This window comes from Bemisia tabaci, chromosome 4 (genome assembly GCF_918797505.1).
Source record: "Bemisia tabaci chromosome 4, PGI_BMITA_v3".
Classification (NCBI taxonomy): domain Eukaryota; kingdom Metazoa; phylum Arthropoda; class Insecta; order Hemiptera; family Aleyrodidae; genus Bemisia; species Bemisia tabaci.
In genome coordinates, this window is record NC_092796.1 from 56,582,131 (window position 1) to 56,608,852 (window position 26,722).

Sequence of the window (26,722 nt, forward strand, 5' to 3'; positions counted from 1 at the left end):
AATTTAGCGGATTATTTGTGTGGTCAGAGTTAACTTGCTCTACGTTGAGACGAAAGTCAAACTCCTCACTTTTGGTGTCGCATGAATGTAGGAATTAACATTTCAAATAGTGCTAACTAGAAACTTGCAATAGATCACGCCCATTATCATTTTCCCAACAAACTGTGAATAAAGTTTCAGTTTTATTGAATAACCACTTGCTCACAACCAGCCAAATTCTCCAGGTATTCAGGGAATCTTTTGCTTAGTCACACCATTTAGTACTGGTTTGCTGTATTTTGGTTTGGTCATGCTGTACTCAATACAGCCTATACTTATGCAAGCTTTGTTTCGTTGCTCCTGTTAGGACAAGTGGAAAAAACATTAAGTAACTGCAGTTTGTTACAAAATTCTTATTTTGTTTAATCCTTTTATAGAATGTCATTATAACATTTTTCTTAGCATAATTGAAGCTGATACATCCAGCTTGTGTATCAGCTATCAACATGATATCACCTTTATTCTAAAATTGAACAAAACAATAAATTATTCACAATTTTCCCTGAAAATTCATACTTTACCAACGGATATTTGGCAACATCTTACGGCTCATGCCAGTGGTGCAGTTTCATTTGGCCGAACGTTTCACACGATACGGAATTTTTTCCTTATTCACCTCTGGAAACTTTCCTCACTTTGTCAACTTTTGCAAGGCCTTTTTTCCTCCTTTTTTTCTTTTTTTGGCTCTTCACTTTCAGAAATTTCCTAATGTGGATGTACCTGATTCCTCACTTTTCACGCCATCAACAAATAATTGAACAGATTCGAAGACATAGAACAGCTATTCAGCTATTTCTCAACATATTTGAAGCCCGGAACGTCTAAATGATCGACAAATCTTCGGAATAGCAGAGAAGAGTGGATTTCGGCGCCGTCTCTCGTTTCAGACAAGAATGTTCTCACTTTCCCAATCAATTCTTCATACTGAGGAAATTTCTCCCCTGGATTGAAGAAAGCTTTTCCTTGCAATCCTGAAGCTTGCGCCTAGCAACTTTCTTCTACATAACAAATGGAGGGGGCGCGTAGTAGCTGTCAGGAATGCTCGAAACGTCGCCCGAAAAGTCAGCGAGATAGATATATCGTCGGAATTTTTTCCGAAATTTTTTTTCGATGTGTCGTTACGGACGAAAATTTCATCATTTTTCCCAAAAGTTTTCTCATCGATATCGCACGATCGAGATTTTGCAACCCTGGCATGAATTTTCGCTGAAAATCTTTACACCACCATTTTACTCCAATGGAGTTTTTGCAGGTGTCTGAAATTTAAGTCATTAGTGTTTAAGAAGTGACTACCGAGAACACTGAGCACGAGAATAAGTATCCTTCGTTTCTAAATTGAACAACAATCATTGGAAGCGATATGACACAATATAAGAATTTTCTCAAGTACATGGAAATGCCGTAAGATGGCGTCACAAGGCGGTACAGCGGACTCTCAAAGCCATCTTTCTCCACTATCCCATATCCGAAAATCGTTTTGAAAAATACTGCGAACTCAGCTCAATAAGCACTCCCAGATAAAGCAATACAATATTCGTGTGCGAATTCGCCATTTAGGTATTGCGAAAAATCTCCCAGTTGAGGTTTCCGGAGCGTAAAACGAAACATTTAAAAAGTCCTGAAAGCTCTCACCGGTTTTTATAGTTCTGCCGTGATAGCGAAGAGAGCCGTAAGTGCAAAAATGAAGTTCTGAGAAAACGGGCTCAGAAGCTTCTGAGTGGAACATTTTATTGAAAGAAGCCTCCGTTCTTTATCTAATTGCCACTATTCGTTCGGAAGACTCCTAGAAATCATTTGGGGGATTAAAACTCGACCGATTTTATTTTAAAGTACATGAAAAAGGTAAAATTCAGTTTCGTGTTAGGTTATTGTTAGGCAAGACAGCCGTAAAAGCTATCTTCTACATTCTTTCGTGGTTGCGTTTTGGACGCACAACAAACACATTTTCAGGTTAGAAATTGGCAGAAGAGGGCGGCACTTACTGGAAAGCACTGCTTTCATTGGCTCTCATGCACCTGCGGCTGTCTTGAAAAAAACTAAGTCATTTTTTGTGCACTTACGGCTTTCTCATACGTCTCGTTTTCATTAAATTAGGATGAATTTTGCTGTTTTAGCTGTCTCAGTAATTTCATCCAAAAGAGTTAAGACGAATTTTGAAGGAAAACTCGATTTCGAAAATTTTGCACTTAAGTACGGCTCTCTTCGCTATCACGGCAGAGTTGGTCGTACTCGCACTGTCGCATCGGGGTTTTCTCGTCAGCGGCGGCGCTGAGGATGTCCGCACGTTGCCGAAGGAAACTCGGCTTGGCCAAGGCCGGGAACAATCGCATAACTAGGTACAGCGACCCGAGGCCCGAACCTGTTTTTGCCGAGGAAAACGCGGCGGCGCATCCACGGGGGAGGACACGACAACCGGCAACATCCATGACGAAGAATGTGGTACGAGACCAGAGGGAAGGCGGCGGCATAGGAGGGATACCTTGTTGCCTTGCACCAGCGACATTTACCCTGTTTGCCTTTGTTTCGCCTTTGGTTTAGCTGGAATGCTGAGCCATTGTTGTCGGTCCTCCCTCATTGTGAGGCCCCCAAGCGCCAACGTGGAAATGAGCCGTCCACTTCCGAAAGGGGACGCTCTCATTCATTTCTCGCAGAAAAGCCCTTTCTCCGCTCTCGAAGAAAGTTCTGAAACCCCGCGCCGCCCATCTCTTCTAGCGCTCTTTCCTCGTCGCCGAAATGTCTTAACAGAGAATTTGCAGGTGTCTGAAAGTTGATCAATTTCATGTTTAAGTGGAAACTACTGAGTGAGCTGAACACGAGGTCACCCTTGGTTCATGATTTGAACAATAATTGGAGAAGATATGACAAAATGATCTAATCTGCTAAAATATCCGTGTGTTTAAATGGGAAATGCCGCCAGATGACGTCACTAGGCGGTGCATTTCCTCACTTTTAGATTTATTTTTTAACATCGTAGATGACTGATCGCTCTCTCAACTCAAAACAACGCGAAGAATAATTGAAGAATATACGGAATAATTGAAGGATATACGAAGTTGGGTTCGAGCTCACCATTCAACTATTTGAACTCCGCGGTGGGCCCGGTTGCATACACCAGATTTTGCAGGCGAAATCTGCGATCTACCCACGGCTTACGCGTACCTGCAATATATGGCTCTCGCGATAGGGTACAGGTGCACTTAAATTTTCCTCGAACGCATGCAACCTGGCCAGCTTTTTTTGCAAAAACTTTAAAATAAACCAGTAATTTAGCAAAAATCATTCGATAGGTTTCTTGATGTTCGTGTATTTCAGGTGTGGTTTCACTTCAGTTCACAACTTGCTTTGTTCGGCCTATATTGGCATCGCGTGCCAGGTATATTGTTGGAGGATGGGTAAATTATGTTGAAATGTTGCGATGTTGTCGGGATGCTGTTGTAGGATAAAGGGGAGAGGGGCGGGGGTAGGGGGGGTGGGGTGGAGCTAGCTTTCTTGAATGGGATCTCTGCTGCATTTGTGGGATGTTGTTGGTTGCAGTGGTGAAGCTCGCGCATCTACTCATGATTTGGACAGTAACAATTATGTGGGATACATCTCGTCAAAACATTTGAAAATGTTACGCCCAGGCAGAGATCTCTTGAAGTCGCGACGGGTTTAACGAATTTCAATCGACACCTCGGTTTAGAAAAAGGAAAAGTACGTTTCGGTAATTTTGTGTTGAAGTCATGGTGCTTTTTAGGGCGCAAAATTGCAGCCAAGCTATGAACTCAAATTATCCAGAGTGATTAATTATTACAACTTATGACCCGTCGTTTGTAAAGCACGCATTTAAGGTAGTTTTTGCCTACTCATTTTTGCGGGGACACTTATTTATGAACATTCTTGGCCATCTTGGTTTGATTTTGGAATCTGGAGATTTGCAGTGACATTTTTTGTGTCAGAAGGTTGGCTACCCTTTTGGGCCCCAAGAGCTCCATATTTCGATTTGTCCGATTGTCCTTACTCCTCCGATATCGTTGCTCCTCTGACGTAAGGGCGTATCTCAATTTTCACATGAGCCTTCGAAAGCATAGAGTTATACGGAGCACAGGGGTCACGTGCAAATCGAGATACGCCCTTTCGTCAGAGGAGAGAATCGAAGTCGGAACTTCCCGGAGACATTTTTACACAGAAACGCGTATCCGTATACCCACACAATACAATAAACACCCACAATCTGAAGGGTGACAGCAGAGAGTATAGAAGGTCTTCTATACTCTCTGGGTGACGGTGAATGTTCGCGGAAATTCCTTGTGGTGTACCTGAGCTCACTGTATCGAGGAACTTGTAACGATTCCGGACAATTTCAATTGATCCAAAGTCCCAATGGGCTCTAATCGACAGAATGTTAACAGTTCAACAGGCGATATTATGTAAAATCCGAGCGTTTGCACTAATTTTAACAAAATATCAGCATCCTTGTCATAAGTTTCGCATAAGTCAGTTCATTGAGCGTTCACCGTTCAATCTTTCGAATAAAACCGATTTTTTGATTCGTGTAACCGAACGCTCAGTTCATGTAGTCTAGTTCCTTCAACGAATCTTTTAACGTCTTAAGTTAACTGGAAAAAAAAACACATTGGATCTAGAGTCCAGACTCTTAAAAACATCGACAAGAAAAAGTACTCTTGATTCAATCAGAATCTAGCTTGAACCAAGAACCAAGCCTCTTAATTTAAGCGGATTTCGTTTTGATTTAAGCAAAAATCCGATTGAATCAAGAGTATTTTTTCTTGTCAATGTTTTCAAGAGTCTGGACTCTAGATCCAATGTGTTTTTTTTTTTCCAGTGTTCGATTATACAAACCGAGCGTTCGATTACACGAACTGAAAGTAGCGATTGACGAACCGGGTAGTTCGAATGACCACGAACGAACACGTTCCCCTTTATTTTGTGGATTTGCAATTTCATATTTTTGGAAGTCAAAATGTCTATATCACGTGTTCGCCCCATCCAACTTTTCTACTCTTGCGTTAAAGTCTCTGAGTCAGCCGAAAAAAGTTCACGTTCTCCTCCATTTCGAGGATATGCAATTTTACCCACCTGGAAGTTAAAAAAGTTGTATCGAGAGTTTCTCCTGATCTTACTTTCCTACTCTGCGTTGAAATCTCTCAAGTCAGCGGAAAAGAGACTGAGCTCCAAGCTCTTTTTCACTGTCGTGGATTTGCGGGAAAGTTCGGATGTTTCATCACTTTGACCGGGTCTGTTAAAAGTGACCTCATCTTCCGGAAGAAAATTTCCAAAACTCTGAACTTTAAAACGATCGCGGGATAAAACTATAGGTAGGCAGTTCGTTTCCTCGTAACATTTAAGTATGCGATTGAAGGCCTCGGAGGACAAGGCGCATAAGTATAGTTTTTGCTATTTCGAGAAATACGTGTTTGAAGTTTCGAAATTACGTGGAACCTTATGGCGGAAAGAAAGTTCGAACTGACTTTTTGATGCTTAAAATTTGGAATTTGGTAGCGAATTTTTCACTGAATATGCATGAAGACTAGTTTTACTTGAAACCATTAATATCTCAACTTTTTCAAAAACTGCACTTATGCGCCTTGTCCTCCAAGCCCCTCAGTCAAGAATGAATCTGAAGATAATTTTTCGAAAATTCCAAATGCGTGAAGCGACCTGATTTTCGCATGAAAAGCTCAAATCTGCTGTGGAGTCGGGCAAAACCGCAAAAAAGGTGAGAGAATCCGTAAGTGTGGGCATGGATATCCTGTTTCTAGGATTCCCCATGTTCCAGGATCAGATTCCGGCTGGCCCGCTCTGGCGCCAAGCATCAGACACCAGCTCAGCAGTCATCAGCACTTTGTATACCTTGTCTAACTGTTCTACCTCCCCGCAGACCACCGCTCATAGTCAAATAGACTGTGTTCGGTTTCACGATTTGCTAGTTAGGCACCGCAGAATTTTTTATACGTGAAAAACGAAAGAATAAAGTCGCTGATGCTGGAATGTAACTCGAAAACGGTTGAGCCTCTCAGCACTCGGACTCTTTCCAAAAACCAAAATGGATGCATTTTTATTTTGGGGAGGGGAGTGGGTGAGAATTCTGCGTGTAAGCTCGAATGCAAGATTAGCCCCCCACGTTTTTATAGCTTCATCTTAGAGTGCTTAAAAACTGATTTCGCAGCATTTTTTATAATTTTTTTATGATATGGGAAATAGTATGAAAACAAATCCAATCAATAAATTAATAAAACATGAGAAAATGCACCACCAAGTGACGTCATCTGTGGGCATTTTCCATTTAAACACACGAAGTAAGAATGTATTAGATTGAAGTAAGACTGGTGTTGGAGAAAGTGTTTTTAATCATGGAACGTTCCTGTATGATCAAACTCAATCATATCCTTGAGTTCTATAGTCAGTTAACGGGATAATATGCAGTTTCTGAAGGGGAAGAGGAGCCACCATGCTTGTCTTTTGACGGTGAAATAGTGAAATTCGGATGATTAATGGGAGGGAGGGGGTGGTCAGTGTGAGGTAATGTTTCATTGTTTGGACCCAATTCGATACAATCGATACCGACTGTGAGGTGACACCAATAGCGTCCATCGCGCTTTTCTTTGGCAGGGCAGTGCACCGTTCTGTCGTGCTAAGGAAGAACGCCGTATGAACATTCGGGAGTTGCCAAATTTCCTTCTGTAAAATGCTTATTTTTTAGGAAATTTATGAATATTTTTCCTTTACATTTTCAGAATCTTTAGGTAAAATTGCGAGCTAAATTATTGGAAAAATTGGGAGGAAAATATTCATAAATTTACCAGGAAATTCGCGTTTTCTCATAGGAAATTTGGCAACGCCTGAAGGTTCATACGGCGTTTTTCCTTAGCACGGCAGCGTTGTACAATGTGAAAGTGTGCCTGTTAGAAATTGCAGTGCTTTTTTGTCGCACGCGTGAAAAAAAGCGCAGTTGTCCTCGAGGACATTCGCACCTCGGTCTGCTCGGAGGGGAGAAAATTGATGATTCCTGCGTTTAATTTACGAAGAACGGAAATAGAACAAGGTGTCGTCGGTTAGTATTTCAGCGCCTCACAAGAAGGCCGCCGTGCCGTTGGCGCCCCTGTTGACACGATGACGCCTTGGGCGGCCGCACGACCCGGGCTCCCACCATTGTTCGCGAAGCCACGGCGATGATGACGGGGCCTTTTACCCCCGTTTTCCACGGGGCTCTCCCCGCACGACGCGGCAACGCTGTTGATTATAGGAGGGTTGTGCCTTCCCCCGAGCAGGTAGATTGAGTGCTGATGACGAGGACGAAGCTAATATGCGCTGATTATTAACCATTTCCACGAGGCCGGAGTAGAAAGGGAGAGACGGAGACGGGAGATGCCCAATGAAAGAGCCGAGCGGCCGGGAATCAGTAGGAGTGAGAGTGAGAAGAACGCTTGAATAGGGCTTTTAGTTAAACGGCCTTGATTGTGCCGGCCGGCCAGGCGAGGGCGGGGGTGGGGGATGTTGGGGTGTCTGTAGAAAGGTAATGCCGCCTCTTGGTGGAAGCGGTGGCGGAGTCCGGGGTCCCGCACTATACCTGGAAGAGTAACACGTTTTTACCTGCGCATTCCTGTTCCATCCCCCCCCCCCCCCCCCGGCAACCCGGCTGGGCCTTTTTTTGTTGTGATGCCTCCCGAAATTATCAGATGTTCACAGTCCGCTTGAAACGGTCAACAAATAACGAGAGGAATGGGGATTCGGGCCGGTGCAGCGTTTTACGATCTGTTGATATTTGTGATGCGTGTTTTCATGCCTTGGAGGTTGCGTCTTCATCAAATTTCATTCATCATATCGTCCCCCCGCGTTCGGGCATTCCTCGACCTTTTTTACACTCGCCTTCGTGTCCGTCCTGCCCCCCGGGTCTTCCTACACCCCCCCCCCCCCCCCCGGTCTCTCGGGCAGAGGTGGCAGAACACGGAGAAACACTCTGCCGATCGGTGGTAATCATTTGGGATTTGTCTCTATGGAAGCCGCTCAGCGCCACCCTGCTGATATCTCATTGGCTAGGAAAAAAAAGAGAGAAAAAAAGATCCTATGCCGAAGGTACCGATATGTTGGTACCCTTGATGCTACCTCAAGAATTGGCGCCCGGCTACTCTGCCGTGCTAAAAAAAAGGCTGTATGAACTCTCAGGCGTTGCCTAATTTCCTTTGATAGGATAAGCATTTATCGGGAAAGTTGTAAATATTTCTCTTCCGATTCTTTCTGACAGTTTTGTTCGCAATTTATTCCGTAATATCTGAAAATCTCGAGGGAAAATGTGCATAAGTTTTTCCAAAATAAATTTTCTACAAAGGGAAATTTGACAACGTTCGAACGTTCATACGGCGTTTTTTTCTCAGCACGGTAGGAGGAATATTTCGGCAGGGGTGCCGACAGTTCTTCGGTCCGCAGTTTCGGACAACCAAGGACTCGGCCTTCGCACCAAGACATGGTGCGTCCGCAGTAATTCTCACCGAAAATAGCGTATTCGTAATAGTTTTTCGTAAATTAAGTGCGGTCCTAATCTCCTAGTAATAACTATTCTCCTTTGCGCGACAAATATTTTGTAATGGCCGCGGAGAATTTTTAATGCCGCATACTCTACCCTTCTCTGCATATTCATCGTCGATGTCCGTCGTGCACTAATTTTGATTTTTGCCCTCACAGACGCACGTAATCACACTTTTCAAGTTTGTGTGCATTATCGCGATTTTACTATTCTGGAAGAATAAATGTTTTTTATCCGATGTAAATCATTGGACGCACTTACAATTGCATGGACATTCTACTGTTCTGCCGTGTTAAAGGAGAACGCCGTATGAGCCATCAGGCGTTGCCAAGTTTCTTCGGAAAATCATGAATTTTCGGGAAACTATGAATATTTCTCTCCTGATTTTTCAGAGAATTTCGTTCTTAATCTTAATTCGGTCCTCAAGCCTGAAAATTGTAAGAAAAAATGCTCATAACTTTCTTCCAAAATAACTATTTTCTGAGAGGAAATTTGGCAACACTCAAATGCTCTTGCGGCGTTTTTACTTAGCACGGCTCTGTTAGCATTAGAGTTTCTACCTTTTGCTTTGAAATATTCTGATTCGACGAGGAGAGATGGTAATGGAAATCGGAGACTAGACAAAAGCGTTTACACACAGTCGTCGAAAAATTGATAATGCTTTCTTCACACCCATCAGCAGCAGACAGTTCGACTTAATTAACTGCTGAATAAAAGCAGGAGCAGGAGAAAGAAACGCGTTGGAATCCGTAGACCGATTTTTAAATGTTTACATCAATCGCAGTCCGTCACTGAGCAGGAATGGCATTCGTTGTAGTGTAGTCTCTCGATAGGCACACGGATTGAACAGCGGTAGCCAGGCCAGGAAACAACAAATTTAGTGCTTTGTACTCACCGCTTGCGCTTGCCTCTTAAAAAATAGAATCGTAAAATCAGTATTAGACAGAAATTCTCCTGTCGTATTTTACGTTCTGGCCCGTTGCGGGGGCACCAAAAGTACGCACCAGCGTGGGGCGTCAATTTTGTGGTCGCTATAATTCTTTGCGGACCTCCTTTCCTCTATGTAATGAAAAATCTTGATGGGAATTAATTTAATGGGCATTAATAAGGAGTACTCAAATAATACAAAGACTCTCACATTCTGTCGCCCCTCTGACGTAAAGTGCGTATCTCGATTTCCGCATGAGCTCCAGAAAGCCTGGATTTCTACGTAAAACAGGGTTCACGTGATTTTTCCTTTGTGTAATGAGAAGTTCAGTTTTACACTGAATTTTAAGTAATGCTTTTTGGCAAAGTTACCAACTCTCTAAACGACACATCCGTCAAATCGCAACGTTTTTCTTTAGATATATTTACTTGTATTTGCCGTTAGAAATTGGCAGAGCAGGGGCAGGGCTGCACACTAAAATAAAGAATTTAAAAGATTGGAAATTTCCGCGAAATATTTCATGAAATTTCACGAAGTTGTGATAAATATGATACATATTTTCTAAGGCTCGGTATGATGCACGTACCCTAAAACACCGTAAAGCAAAAACCATTCGCGTTTAATTTTGAACAATATTTTTCAATATCTGTCATATTTATTTGAAATATCAATATTTTATTTTTCTGGAAAAATTGCAACCCTGAGTAGGAGCGCCACTCAACCCGTCAGAGGAAGGCGGGAAGTTGTAGTTGCTTTTCTTTCGGGGTAGGTCAAGGGGGAGGCAATAATCCTGAGCGAAGATAGTTTGAAAAGTGTGTCAGAACGATGGTATTGGAAAATCATAGAATTTTTTTTTTTATCTCTTTTCGTAACCATTTCCTAACTCCCAAGTAACTTCCCCTTTGATTCGCTGAGAGGGAATGATTCAAGCACCTTTCAACCAATAATGCGAAGGGGTTCATTTTCACCGGGTGCAGACCGGAATAAACTTGTTGGCATGTTCCCTCAGCTGGGATCTGGAATGCGGTTTGGCAGGTGTGTACGTTTATCGGCAGGGAAGCGGAGGGTCGATATGTGGTGTTGCCACCTGAGAATTTTTCATTTTCACCGTCTCGCCGCTCGATATTTTCTCGTGAAGCTATGGCTTTGTACGTAAGCTTAAAAAATGTACTTTTTGTAATGCACTAATGAATGTAAACAAGAGGAAAAATGAACGATTACTCCCCGAAATTTACGCCGTACCTCTGTTGTATCAAATTATCGATATTGGCGTATCAGTGACGCCCAACGTAACAGAACGTTTTTTGGCCAAAATTCTTCCACTTTTTCTCAAATTGATCGGGGTTTCATATATTTTATTGTACGTAAGCTTTAAAAAATGTTCTTTTTTTTTAATGCACTATTGAATGAAAACAAGAGGAAAAATCAACGATTATTGCCCGAAATTTACGCCGTACCTCTTTTGTATCAAATCATCGAAATTGGCGTGTCCGTGACGTCCAACGTAACAAAACGTTTTTTAGCAAACATTCTTCTACTTTTTCTCAAATTGATCGGGGTTTCATATATTTTAAAATAATGACTCATTTTAAATTATGATCTTGAACTTTCATCTTTAGAATCGCCCTTTAATGCAAGAGATGAAAGGTTTTTGTATCACGGTTACTATGATTCCTTCATGAATTTAAATTAATATCTATCAAAATAAATGTTTTTAAGCACTATGAATAAAATTGCAATGAAATACGGTGATTAGACGGTACCGTCGTGCGAAGGTAGAACGCCGCATGAGCACTCAGGCGTTGCCATATTTTCATCGATTAAAAACGAATTTACTTGGTTTCGTACTTTGATCGTCGATTTTGTCCCCGGAATACGCTATTCCTCTAAAATGACTGAGTGCAGCCGAATTTTACAATAAGTTTACACGTAAGAATAAATGATATTATCGTGATCGCGTTATTATTGCCACGGAGCGATCGAAATATGTCCAGATTTGAGGTATTTGGCTGATGCATGGTTGAGCATCCTCGGCGAGGACAGGAGCTCGCCGAATCCTGGGTCGTGGATTATGATGTTCGGTCTTCTTTGTGTGGAAGCCTTTGAACAGTCAAACCTCCGCAAGCGGACAAAGGAGATGAAGAGATGACAAGGGTTAGCTCAAGGGGGAAGCGGACGGAGACCCAAACTTCTCTCTCCAAGCACGCGCTGTAGCTGATGACCTCTGTATTTAGAGGATCCTGTCATAACCTATTTACTAATTTTGTTGCTTTTAGCAGTCAATGGTTTTTTTTTTAGGGCGGAGAGGCGCGTTTTTTTATGTTTATTTATTTATTTTGCTTGGACGAAGATTAGCTCTTCGATTATACGTCGAGCAGTACACTGTTAAAAATTTGGGAGTGGAATTCTGTGCTGGAGTCTGTGTAGCGACTAAAAACTCCGAGTGATATGAATGAATTCGTAGCAGAATCTATGCTTCTTACGGAGTGACTTACACTATTACGGAGCGGAGTCTACTATTTTTGTGGGGTGCCAGACGTTTTGATGGTGTTTATTTCTTTCCGCTAAAATCAGTCGGGGTTTTCGGGCGTTGTGTGTCTCCGGCTACGAATTTCACCTCTCGCATTTGAACGGTGTGACTTCGAAGGTTTCAGTGTTTTAAACACGACAAGTTATTAGACCAATGAAAAGCCTTGTTTTTGGAATGTAACAAAGATTTGATGACATTTTTGTCTTTTGATGAAAAGTATAGCCTCGTATAACCTTAGCAACCTGTGATGCTGTAATCAACCATGACGTCACAGTAATTTACTTTCTTTCATTTCTGTCAGGAACCTATCATTTTTCATGAACGCCCACCGATCTCTCTTTCTCATCAATATATTTTTCTCTGTCTGTTTCAGGTAAGGACCAGAACTTGAGCCAGAGGCTAACACTTTTCATGCAATTTCATGGAATTAGTAAGTTTTTACTATGCATTTTATTGTTTCTGGGAAGCCGGAAGTAAAATATATTCGCAGTTGATTGACTTCAGGTACATGGATTCTAAGGGAGAGAGTGTTAATTTACAAGAATTAAGACTTCCAGGAACGTGCCCGAGAATGTTCTCGCGAACTTCCTCAGAATTACCCATTCCCGGTATTCAACTTTCCCGGGAAATTTGATCCCCAGTTCGCGTCCTCTTCAATTCACATCGATTCTCCCGTGAAAAAACCAATAAAATCGGTCAATTTTAAAATGTATACGTATGTCCAAAAAATTTTTAAAAAATGAGCGTCCTGAAAAAGGTCATTCTTTTGAAGGTCATTACATGCAAAAATGCAACATGTTCAGATGATCAGGTTGGTCATTCTTTTGAAGGTCATTAAATGCAAACATGCAACATGTTCAGATTATCAGGTTGGTCATTCTTTTGAAGGTCATTAAATGCAAAAATGCAACATGTTCAGATTATCAGGTTGGTCATTCTTTTGAAGGTCATTAAATGCAAAAATGCAACATGTTCAGATTATCAGGTTGGTCATTCTTTTGAAGGTCATTAAATGCAAAAATGCAACATGTTCAGATTATCAGGTTGGTCATTCTTTTGAAGGTCATTAAATGCAAAAATGCAACATGTTCAGATTATCAGGTTGGTCATTCTTTTGAAGGTCATTAAATGCAAAAATGCAACATGTTCAGATTATCAGGTTGGTCATTCTTTTGAAGGTCATTAAATGCAAAAATGCAACATGTTCAGATTATCAGGTTGGTCATTCTTTTGAAGGTCATTAAATGCAAAAATGCAACATGTTCAGATTATCAGGTTATAAATTCAATGCAAACAGAGGAGGATTGAGGAAATTGATCATCATTCTTTCTACACACTTTCAGAATCGCTTAATGGCCCGGCCGAAGTTTATCCGATACTTGGTTCCTGAAGTAAACGTTCCTACCCTCTGCCCTCTCTCCTCAGGAATTTGACTATTTGGACATATCAAGTTAAAACATCGATCGATTCGATTGAGGAGTAAACCGCCCGTGTTTCCAACACTTGGATGTTCAAAAAGTTAAATCCTTTCATGTTGAATTCAGGCCGTATAACTTTCCGCGGCTACGATTCCTGCACGCGCGTGCATCGTAGTTGCACTTCATTTAAACCGCGCGTGGTTTTTTTGTTTTTTTATCGTGTATCCGCGTGCAACGCCCTTTCTCCCGTGCGAACGCCTCGATTTCCAAAAATAAACATTCAATGCTTGATCTGCGTTCGGGGGAGGAAGGGGGCTAATGCATCGGAGATGTGCCCCCACCCGCCCCCCGCCGTTTTGCCCAGCGCATCTCTGGACGATCGCGTTGCTCCGCAATCGTCGCTGCCAAATTTGATGAGCACCACGGAGGAAAGGCGCTGGCATTGCCAAATATGATGTTCTAACACCTATAATTGTCAGTGGCGTGGCGTGCTTTGCGATATATCGATTTTTATGCCATTTAAACCTATGGAAAAGGATCGATAGACAGGGTGTTCGCAGCGAACACCTTAATAATCGATTCTTCACCATAGGTTTAAATGGCATAACAATCGATGTATCGCAATTCACGCCACGCCACTGATAATTGTGTTTCTTTGTAAAATTGAGTGACACCAGGCATCTCGATGAGGGTACCAACCAAGTTGAACCTCTAGCTACAACTTTTTTAAAAAATCAGAATAATACGTTTTTCACATCATGCGATATTGCCGGCTATCATAATTAGAGAGGTAAACGCCAGGCATTTCTCTAGGAGGAGGAGAGGGATTTCGACATTTTCAGGAGCTATACATTTCAGATTTTCCGTAAAATGATCGACTTTAGATAGTGTGTTTTACTTCTGCTCGCAAGATTTTCTCCCTCAGTTTTCACCTAATCCAATCGGAAACAACGTCGCAATTTTTTTAAAACATATTTCAAGTACCTCACAGGTGGGAATCCTGCTCTTTTTCCAGTTGGAGCTCCATCCCTCTGGAGTCCATACTAAAATCCTAGAAACAATTGTCGCGAGTGAAAGACGCAAACCAATGGAGAGCCTTGATTTCCATATATATCGACGTCAATGGATCGAAATCAAAGCTCTCCATTGGATTCCGTCTTTCACTCGCGGCGATTAGTCGACGCGTGTATCTAGGCCTTAATCAACGCCAGCCCTCAACCGACAACTGTTGCTTGTTTATTTATTTATTTATTCATTCTTTTATTCACTATCGGCTAACTGTTTTCTGTCATAGTTATCTTTCTTTTCCGAACAGTTTGTTGAAGCAAGCACGGTATCAAATAAGCTTTATAATCCCGAGTAGGTTCCGTCAGACTTGAACTAGATAATCCCATAGGATTGTCAAGTAAAAGCGAGGGAATTTTTCTGAAAATTTTCGCAAGAACCCTGATGAAGGAAATCAAAAGCTCACGACTGACTACACGCGATGCACACACGAGGCGGATAATTGCCGCATATTTCATCTTAAACGTTGAGGGAAATTCAGGGGAGTCGGAGCGGAGAGGGTAGGGGGTGGGGAAGAGGGGTTCATAGAGTGTAATTAAAATAATAATGAAATGCAAGGAGCAAGAGTGGGTACGGGGTACGAGGGGTCGGCGCACAGTGGATCGAGTCATTAGGAGAGGTCGGACAAAATTAGGAAACTTTTAACGCTTATAACTCCGTTTCTACAAAACTTTGAGGTTCTAGAAGTGGCTCTATTGGTTTCCTCGTGAAATTTGCGACTGCGAGTATCTCTTGAGATTTTAAAACTCGCGAGTTAAACATGAAAATTGCCGGCCTTGGTTGGCCTAGTGGTCAGCGCGTCTGACTCCAGGTCAAATAGGTCCCGGGTTCGAATCCCGGTGGTGTCGTCTAATTTCTACGGAATCGACGAGTAGATCTGCTGAGACAGATTCCCCTCGGCTCTAATCCCTGCCAAGTGGAAAAGCCTGGAGCATGGAGATCCCGGGATGTCTACGGACACTAAACATTGTCTGAAGGTGGCTGAAGGTGCTAGACACGAAGCCATTAAACCAGCAGAAAAAAAAAAACATGAACATTTGCAGTTTCAGACAACAATTTCATGTCGCTCAAATAGAGCGTTTACAGGTGATTTAATTTTTGTGATTTTCATCTTTAAAATGATACTCCCAGGAAAATTGAGGACGAGAATTTCTTTGGTTTCTAAATTGAGCAATTATCGAAGAAAGCATGACAAAATAACCTAATCTGCTGAAATACATGCGTTTAAATGAAAAATGCGGTCAGATAACGTCATAAGCCGGCACATAGTCTCACTTTTAAATCTATTTTTCTCGTATTTCCCACGTCAGAAAAAAATTATGAAAAATATTGCGAATTCAGCTCGTTAGGCGTTCTCAGATGAAGCAATACAATTTTCGTGAGCAGATTCTCAATGGAGAATTCGCATGCAAATTTTTTATTGCTTCATCTGAAATTGCTCCGAAAGCTGATTTAGCCGTATTTTTTATAATTTGTTTCTGATATGGGAAATAGTTAAAAAAAATTAATAGTGAGAAAATGCACCGCGTAGTGACGTCATCTGGCGGCATTTCCCATTAAAACACATGTATTTCAGCCGATTAGATCATTCTGTCAAATCTTCTCCAATATTTGTTCAATTCATGAACCAAGGGTATCCTCGTGTTCAGTTCACTCAGTAGTTTTCACCTAAACACGAAATTCATCAAATCGTCACCTTCCAGGCAAAGTATCACAAGCGCCATGCGACGTTTAAAAATTTCCGCCGCCATTTTATTTCTTTACTGAGAAATTGTTGGTTGAATCTGTTTGGAAATTTCACTAAATTTTATCGGCAGCACAAAGAAAATTCAGTGAAATTTTCGGACAGCTTCGTTGAACAATTTCTCTGTAAAAAAAATAAAATGTCGGCGGAAATTTTTAAACGTCGCATGGCGCTTGTGATACTTTGCCTAGAAGGTGACGAAATTTCGGACACCTGCAAATTCTCGATTGACTCGTTCCACTGTGCGGCGCGGCGGTGGTTGGACCAATATACCTGTAGCGTGGCTGTGCGAGCAAATGAATGAATCGAGGTATTCTCGACGACCTACCAGGAAGACACCTGGGGCTGGATCCCACCATCTCGTTCAGGCCGCGACCGACCAAGTTCCCGGACCCTCCCCCCCGACCAAGTCCCCGGTCCCTCCCCCCGACTTGCACATACCAAGCGCAGCGCGGCGGCGCGGTCGGCCTGGAATGGTCCTCCTCGGCCGTCGAGACCAAGACCAAGGGCCTCGCAGGAGGAAGATGGCGGATTCCGTCGTATAATCAACACGAAGAACCATTCCCATTGCGACGCCAACGTTCATAACTCAGAGTAATCGCTCGCTCTGCGCTAAGACCGACGGAACCGACCGGACGGCCCGAGACTCTTATTGAGATTCTTTTTCGCCGTTGCCAACTGAAAAGCCCGCTCGGACGCCCCGAATAGGTAAAGCTCCGACGGCGGAAGTGTCGAACCGCGCATCTTCGTTTTCGACGATGCGGACTTCCTGTCATCCCTCGTTGTTTCTTCGGAAAGCTAGTCGACGGAATTTCTTGAAAATTTCCTTAAATCGGCCAAATATTCTGTGAAAATTTCAAGTTAAAAAATTGGCTTCGACTCTAATTGAAAAACTCAACTGGAAGCGAAAATTTTGAAACGGCACGATAGAAATTCGTGGTTTCACACTTCGGCCATCGACTATTTCTTTTTCGATCTTCTTTGTAGGAAGAGTATTGACACAGGGTCCCATGGAGATCCGGTATAATATGTTGCAACGAATTAAATTATTTTCTAATGACTCATCGGGCGATCTTCCAGCCCTGGCCAGCCGAAAAAGGCGGCTCCACGCCCGCGGTGAGAATCAATTGGACTGTACATTTTGCAATCAGGAACTACAAATTCTGGCTCTCCACGCCGGCGGTGAGAACCATTGGACTATACATTTTGCAATCAGGAACTACAAATTCTGGCTCTCCACGCCCGCGGTGAGAACCATTGGACTATACATTTTGCAATCAGGAACTACAATTTCTGGCTCTCCACGCCCGCGGCGAGAACCATTGGACTGTACATTTTGCAATCAGGAACTACAAATTCTGGCTCTCCACGCCCGCGGTGAGAACCAACAGGGCTATACATTTTGCAATCAGGAACTACAAATTCTGGCTAATTTCAGAAACAACGTATATCGACGGTGAAACTACCAAACCACGTATCTCGGTTTGCGACGTCGCAGACTTCCTGTCATACTCTATTTTTTAAATGAAAAACTACTTAACGTCCAGTCTTGAAAATTTCTGTGATTTTTCCTCTTCGTGCGGAGAAAATTCTGTGAAAATTTCAAGGAATGATACTGATTCGGTCTACTTCAAAAAAATAAAATGCGAGCGTAGATTTTTAAACATCGCAAACGAGATACGTGGTTTGGTAGTTTCACCGTCGATATGCCTTTAGTTCCCTTATGCATGTAAGTGTTTTTATGGATGAGCCAGGAGTTGTAGTTCTAAATTGCAGAACGAGGTCCAATTGGCAACAGCGGGTCGCGGCTCCTCTGCCGAGTGGGTGGCCATCGGTGGCGAGCAACTTGAACAAGCCCGAATTATGCCATTTTTCGCCGGGAAAGCCCCCATAACTTGCGAACAAAACATCTCCATAGAACAAGGTAATAAAAAACACGCAGCTCGGTATTCCTAGCATGGATAACATATGTTGTTATTTTTTATTGTGGGACACGAGTCGTGCATTTATCGCATACTTATGATGTGATCACGTTAGTTATTTGGGGTGAACCAATTGCATACCTCGCGCCTGTGCACTCGTGAACCCTTTTAGATCCTTCAAATCGTGATAGTCAAGAGTCTTGGACCCCTTTACGAAAAATTCCTCTTCATTTCTTATTTTATTTTATTAAAGCTACATATTGAAGTATTCTGACGGCCGGTCGTATTACGTCATACATTTATCTCTACATGTATACATGTATCTCTCTTGTGATGAAGTTACAAGAAGAAGAAGCGTCCATTGAAAATTCATTATTGAAGGTGTCCCTAAGATTGACCCCTCTTGAAATTTTTTCCGGAGTTCCATGAATGATCCTCGCTAGAAGTTCTTGGTTTTTTCAACGAAAACCCCCGGGAGGTCCTCGAGACCCTGCCAAAGTCCAGCGACGGATTAAGGCAGATGAAGAGGAAACGTTCATCAAAAAGGCATTTATGACAGCATCTCTAAGTTTGACCATTCTTGAAAAATTTTCCGGAGTTCCTTGAGAGATCCTCGTAGAAAGTTCTTGATTTTCTCAATGAGAACCCCCTGGAAGTCCTCGAAACCCCACCGCGTGGTCCAGCGACGCACTTGGAGGGTCTGCCATGACGCAAGCCTCCCGTCTCTCTTTGAAAGGAGGAACCCCCTCGGTCCCGGGATTAAAGTCTGACGAGTCGTCTGTGAATGGTTTCAAACTGGTTTTCGAGTGCTCAACAACTGTCACAGTGGCGTTTTGTTTGAATCACGATCTGGGCGACGCGCCGCGACGCACTCGAAAACATCTCCGGGCTCCGGGCCCCGCGGACCATACTGCCGTGAGGAAAAACGACGTATGAACAATCGGACGTTGCCAAGTTTCCTTCGATAAAAACCGAGTTCACCGGGAAAATTGGGAATATCTTCCCCCAACAATTTTCGATAATTTTGTACGCAATTTAATCTAAAATATCTGAAAAGTTCAAGGGAAAGTATGCATGAACGTTGTCAAAAACATGGTGTCTGGTTTATTTAAAAACCGTGGAAAACCGGGATTCATCAGGGAATGAAAATTTACCGGGAAAATCAGGGAATCTGTTCCAGAAACCGGGAATCTCTTTCATTTACCAGCTAATATCAACACCAGGAACATTTTTTCAAATATAATTTTGAATGTGCGCCGAAGAAATGGCCGTAAGATTAATTAAAATCGATATTCATATCTGAAAGTCTGGAAAATTATATTCTTTTCCCCTAGAAAATCCCGGGAAAGTAGGAGAAAACTTCGGTTTCTCATCAGGGAATGAGCTCCTGATAATCAGGGAAAATCAGGAAAAAATCAGGGAATGAGCTTTGCCATGAAAACGGGACACCATGGTCAAGAAACACGTTTTATCGAGGGAAATGTGGCACCTCTGGAATGTTGATACGGCGTTCTTCCTTAGGACGGGAGCATAGGGCATAAAGCACAGTCGAGGATCGGGGTCCGGGGAGCTGCCACCGGGGGATTCGGGCCACCCGTGCGCCTGCATATTTTGAGCCGGCACAAAGGCCCCGGCCCCGAAAAGAAGTCGCTCATGTGATTTCATCCTCGTTTTGTCAGGGCTCCGGAGGGCCCTTTCCATACCGCCCGGAAGACTTAGCTGTCTCTTAATGACCGAGCTTAGGGTCCGTTCGAGTGTTGCGCAATGCTCCCGGGGGAGGCAGGAGATTAGCGGGGTGATTATGGAAATTGTTAACCAAGTTATGGACTTGGAAAAAGAAGAAATGGAGCGATCTTGCTCTGCCGCTTAGTGGATCGAGTCAATTAGAGGGGTCAGACATGAAATTTGTGACCTAAACTGCAAATTTTGATGTTCATTTAGTCTTATTTTAAATTTCAAGGGGTGCTTTGGAAGAAAATTTCACGACAAAACCAATAGAACCACTTTTAGAACCTCAAAGTATCGTTTTAACGTAGTAGTAAGCGTTTGAAGTTTCCAAATTTTGTCCGACCTCTCCTATTAACTCGATCCACAGTGTGCCGTGTTGAGGAAGAGCGACATCTGAGCTAGGAGTGCAAAAACTTCCGAACCACGCGACCGGACGGGTCTTGATCAGTCGCGTATGAAAATGGGAAGGCCCTGATGGTGGTGTTTAATATATGGGAAGGCCAGCATAATCGCGATTTCTTTTTTAATACTTCGGTGAAAATCTTGTGTTTTCGTAAAATCGCGGTGAAAATCGTGGCAATTCACAGAATCATGGTATAGTAATCTTTTTGAATCCTAGAAATGAGGGGTTTTTTAAAATGGGAAGGCCACTTCGGTCAGACGATGTCGAATTTCCTTTAAAAAGTCTCGAATTTTCTGGGACACTAGAGCAATAAGGCAGAAGAGAAGAAAGAAAGAAGTCAGAAATGAGTTACGTCAAATGGAGAAGTTGTTCGATAAAATTGACTGCATTTTGCAAATAGGAACTACAATTTCCGGCTCAGTCTAGAAACAACGTAAGTACCATCAGTTTCCTTACGCACACAAGTGTTTATGCGGATCAGCAAGAAATTGTAAATCTCGTTTGCAAAATGTAGTCAAATTATTACTCACTTTTTTTAAAATGAGAATTAGTCTTTTGATTTTTGAAAGTTCCTTCAATCCAGGGATGAATTAGTTAAACTTCTGATTACCGTCCACGAGGCGTCGAACGAAGTCGGTCGCATTTCGCGGAGCAGAGAGAGAGAGACTCGGCAGAAAAACGACAGCACTCAAGTAAACAGATAGCTCCGAGAAACGGGGACGGCGACGGGACAGAGCGTCTGTGCCAGTGCCGAGGCGTGAATGATCGATCATCGAAATTTCCCCGTTTGAAGCTATGCTATATAATCGATTATCGCGAACACCCTGTCTATCGATCTTTTTCCGTAGCTTCAAACGGGAGACGAGTCGATATATCGCAAAGCACGCCGCGCCACCGGTCCGTGCTCCTGTTTCTTTTGAACTCGGTCCAAAAAAAAGTTCAAGACGCAGCCCCTGCCCCTGCACGCTTCGCGCCGCCGCGCCGCGCTGCGCCGAGCTCCAACTATCCGGGGCATCTGGCCGGTCGTTTCGGATATCCTGTCCGAGTCCCCCGAGACGCGCGCACGCACTCACACACGCACACGCGAGCGCGCCGGGCGCCGGCCCACGGGCCGCCCCGAGACGTTCAACTAGTAACAGCAACTTGTAACGTTAACGGCCTGCCTCATCACCGCCCCAATTTAGTCGTGGAGCAATTTTTTTCAGGAACCGCTTCCGGTCTCAATCGCGTATCCGCAGCATATGTTGCTCGCGTGCCACTGCGGGCCGATTATTGAAATTGATAGACAAAGCTATAGACAAAGAAGATATAGGGGGTATAAAGCAATCCTATTGGTTGAAATGGGTGGTTCTCATTGACTAAGGGGGAAAATGATAGACTAACTGTCGGTCTCTCGTGGGTTGCCGTTAGTTAGTCTATTACCTACCTCCTTTGTCCATCGCAACCACCCGCTTCTACCAATAGGATCCCTTCAAATCCTTTTTGTCTTCTTTGTCTATAGCTTTGTCCATCAATTTCAATCAGCCGCGGCGAGTCTGAAGTGGCACACGTTTTTCTTCATTTAAATGGACTGCATTTTGCAATTGGACCTATAAATTCTGGCCATCTGAAAAAACACTTAATGCAGGGAACTAATGGCACATAGTTTTTTAACCGGGCCGAATTTATGTCCAATTGCAAAATGCAGTCCAAATGAATGTTGGACAATCGGTTCTTGGTGAAGCAGCTTGATATTAACATTAATGTCGTTTTGATATTAACATCGCGATAAGTTGCAAAAGCTACAATACAGCCTCGCCAGGGTGTCTAGCATCAGGATTTTCCCGATTTTATCAGAATTTGAGATCAATCAGGATTTAATCCCGATTTCATCAGGATTTGAGAAAAGTTGGCCGTCCGCTTTTTTCCGTTATTTATCCGCTATCCGTCCCTTAATTTTTCTCCGCAAAGAATCAGCACTTGGAAAAATTATGAAATCAGGATTTAGCAGTTAAAAATCAGGATTTCCCAAAACCAAGAAAAACTAGACACCTTGCTCGCTCTCGAACTCCAACAACTGGAAACGTTAGTGAGAAATCAAGTTAGCTTTCAACGCGATCGACCAGAGTTGCCAAAGTCAGGGAAAAGCTGGAAAAGTCAGGGACTTTCAAAACAAACCTGGAAAAGCCAGGGAAGTGCGTAGTGCGCAGTGCAGTATTTGAATTTTTTTTTTCTCATCCTGATTGATAACTGCATCCACTGGGGGATTCCAAATATATATCCATCCGGCGATATTGGACGCTGAGACTTCGAACTGGACGAATATCTATTCTTTCATCAGTCAATAAAATTTAACGAACCATAAAAACCCGGTCCGCGGTTCTGTGCCGGGCGTATTCAAACCGCGGAAAATTGAGACATCGAAATTTTGTTCTTTTCCAGGATAAAAGCATCGATGGCTATCTTGAGAATCGACCGCCCGGCTCAGCTCTGGATCCTTCCTCTCGACTTTGGTATAATAAACTCTAAAATAGTCGGGTTTCGAGCGACGGTTTCTGGATCGATTGATGGGCGAGCAGATAGCTGCCATGATCGGAGTAGGTTTTTCTACCGTGCGCGAGGACTGTCCCAGCTCGTGTCTATTTAAAGAGCCCGACAACTGATCGACAGCCATTATATTCGGACCATCAGACATCAAATCTGAGCTCTCCAGCTTTAATTAATATTAATATCCTCGCTGACTGACGTGCGAGGCAGGGTGCGGCGATCCACGCGTTTTAGCTTCTTACTCGAGTCACTGAGTGACCACCTCACTCAGTCCTGTCAGGCTATCGCTTAATTTACTGATGAAATAATTTCCGCGCTTGCATATCGTATCCTTTTTCGTGCCGATAACGGCAAAAATGGACGCCTACATTTCTCGCAGAGATCAGAACTGCCACCGAGAATTAAGTCTTCGCGTTCGGCTGAAACTCGTTCGATGCGCCAGTAGACAGGGTCTTGAGGTCAATCAAGTCATTTAAGTGCTTTAATTCGGACCTTGTCAGCGTCTAGACGAGACACATGTGAGACATCATAATATTCTCCTCCTTATTTTACGATGAGCATGATGCTTGTAAAAATTAAGAATCGGAAAGTCTGTCGTTCGCAGGATTTGCAGTTGGTGGGTACTTACACTGTAACTTCAATGAATGAGACGTCATTTTCATTTGCATGTATGTAACTTCTGCAGTGGCGAAGCGTGAATGATCGATTATCGGTATTTTCCCATCCGTAGCAATGGTAAATAATCGATTATTAAGGTGTTCGTTGCGGACATCCTGTTTATGGATTCTTTTCCATTGGTTTAAATGGCAGACCAATCGATATATCGCAAAGCACGCTACGCCACTGAACTTCTGGAGGAGGAAAAGAAGTCAGCAACATTCTCACGTATCAAGTAGAATCCCATTTCTCTTCCTTTTTTCCTTAAAATTGACGTGAACTGTCTCATACGTCGATACTTGAGATTTTCACTCAAGCCAGAATGCGTCTTCTCCCAGATACAGCAATTCTATTTCATTCTGCTCTTTTTCTAGAGCCGAAGGCAACATTTTTCACTTGTTAATAATTCCGACAATTTTCAATTGTTTTTGGATGAGTATTAACAATTTGAAGGACTACTGTGGGTTTGTCCAGTAAAACCAGAGACAAGAGAGACCCTCCACTGGTAGCACGGTAAAGGTGGAAGCTTTTATCCTCGGGACTTCAACATTCAACTGTTGACTTACGTATGGTGTGCACGGAGAAAAGAACCTCGTGCGTGGGACCCGAAGTTTAGGTCATATGGATCTCTGAAGTTTTCAGATTGAGCATCTGTACACTTAAGGTCTAGCTGTCGAGGTTCGGATCACACATCTGAAACTTCAGTTCTTACATCTGAAGTACTTCAGCTGTGAGAGAGAGTGAGATTCGAAGTTTTTCTGACGTGAGAACCGAAGTTCTTCGGATGTGAGAACCGAAGTTCTTCGGATGTGAGAACCGAAGTTCTTCGGATGTGAGAACCGAAGTACTTCAGACGTAAGAACTGAAGTTTCAGATGTGTGATCCAAACCTCAGCAGCTGGACCTTAAGAAGTGTCCGAATGCTCAATCCGAAAACTTCAGAGATCCATATGACCTAACCTTCGGGTCCCACGTACGAAGTTTGTTTCTCCGTGTACCATGGTGTACGAACAAGACTGCGGCAACAGTGTTGAGCTAGCGACTCGCTGATGGAAGCTTCGCGGACAACCACCGCACCGGAGCGAGCGACCTGCACATGCACCATCACCAACCACCGCAGCATCCCGATCCGCGGTCCGTCCGGCCGCGGCCGGCCGGGTCGCCGCGTTCCTGCGAGACGCATCTTGACGTTATCGGCCTCGAATTAGGTGGCCAGCTCTCGACAAGGAATTCTCATTTGTGCCCGAGAAAATGGACCCGAGCCGAAGACCTTTATCCCATCCGGCACATCCAGCCGCTCGCCTCCGACTCGAGTCCCGTCGCTGCCGGATCAACGACCACTCCGAGCCAAGTCCTCCTCCAACCCACCTCAACTTCGAAAATGTCACCATTAGCTGAAAAAAAGTCTCTTGGATCCGGAGTCTAGACTCTCATAAAATTTGACGAGTAATGCCTTTGATTCGCTCGGATTTTTCCTTGAATCGGGAGCCAAGCCCCAAAAGCCCTTGTCCCCCGATCAAGTGAACTCATCAAATAGTCATCAAATGCAAGATGGCGACTGGTTTTCGCGCAAGTCTGCTATCAAAAGTTAGCGGGCCGTCAAATGTTGATGAACCCGCCATTTTCCATTTGATGAATTCATTTGATCGTGAGACACGAGCTTTAGATAATTTCGTCAAAAAGGCCGAAAAGTTCACTCTTTAGGATTGATTTTCTCACGATTGGCAGGTAGAAAGTTCGCTTTTAAAAGCTCACCATACATCGTTCCCCTCGACGGCAGTTAGAGATCGCGACTTGCAAGTTAGCAAGCGCATTGGATGATACAAAAAAAGGTAGTTTTTAAAAACGTACTGTGAAGAAACCTCCTGATGAGAAACAGCACTTACGGAAAATGAGAGAATGGCGCAACGAGTGACTGCCTAGGAAACTTTTTCCTTTGTTGCGATGAGTCTGATTTATCCTGGTGCGTACAAGTACTTTCAAGTGAATCAAGCACACTTGGGAGTGTTCAAGTGAACGAATCGAATAAGAGAGGGCCCCGCCAGTGGCGTGGCGTGCTTAGCGATGTATCGATTGATCTTCCTTTCAAACTTACGGAAAAAGATCGAAAAATAGGATGTTCCTTAAGAATCGATTCTTCACCATAGCTTCAAATTGGGAAATATCGATAATCGATCATTCACGCTTCGCCGCGTGATTTGGCCAGTGTTGAGCCGTTCTCCGATCGCGTTAATTTGGCGATATCGTCGAAATTACTTTGCTACGGGCCGCGGGACGATCATTTTAATGTTTTTGTGTGGAGGCGATGTGTCTGTTGCACGCGTAACTGAACAATGTTATCTTTGTTGATTTTCACAGAGAAGCTAAAAATAATTACATTGGTCCGAAGCCAATCGCGCACTCCTCAAATTACCGGGGATTACTTATTATGAATAACTCTGAATGACGTCATCCAACACGTTACCGCACTACTTTTAATACGGCCATGCTTGCATAAAAATTCAAAGTAGAAACTTTGGTGTTTGGAAAGTTGGTGCTATCGTAAGGCAATCCGTTATTGAAGCGCTGGGTGCAGAAAGAGCATTTCAATTTTCTTAATGATTTTACAATGCTGACACCGAAAAATTGCAGAAAATTCACCCAATAGTTTCTTCTCAAAATATAAAATAGCAGTGGCGATTCCAAAACACCGTAACCAAGAAATGTCCTCTCTGCACCCAGCACCTCAACCGAGGCATTTAATGAAATAACGGCCTCTATGCCATGCAGTGCTGCTAGAATAATGCAACCAAGAATGTATTTAACTGTTGAACCTCTACTCGTCCATTTGCAATAATTTTCAAGAAAATTGACTAAAAATTCAAAGAACAGTGGAGGACAAAAATTATTTTTGAGTTGTCAAAGTGATTGACACAGGATCGCAAAGAAGTCGCATAATCTTTCCAGCTATGCATGGCAGAAGCGCTCTTATTGCACAAAAAGCTTCAATTATCAATAGTCAAATTAACATTCTGTAACATAATGCAAATAGCCCAATAGGAAGAAACTTTCATTGAAAGTATTCCTTGTTCAGTCTTGAAAAAAAGAACAGGGCGACCCAAAAGCCGGAAAATCATGAGCGAACGTCCAAAGTTTTATCACTAAAAATAAGAAACCAAATCGATTTCCTATGTCGTAACAACATATTCTCAGCTAAATGATGTAATGTTGTTTAAACTTTAAAACTTTTAGAAGTGGCA

At 43.1% G+C, this 26,722-nt stretch overlaps 1 protein-coding gene across 1 annotated transcript in view; it reads left to right on the forward strand.

Moving 5' to 3' along the window:
* The window catches only part of LOC109040976 (glypican-6), a 97,401-nt gene that overhangs the window by 1,305 nt on the left and 69,374 nt on the right, over positions 1–26,722 (forward strand). The gene's annotated exons all lie outside the window — the stretch shown is intronic.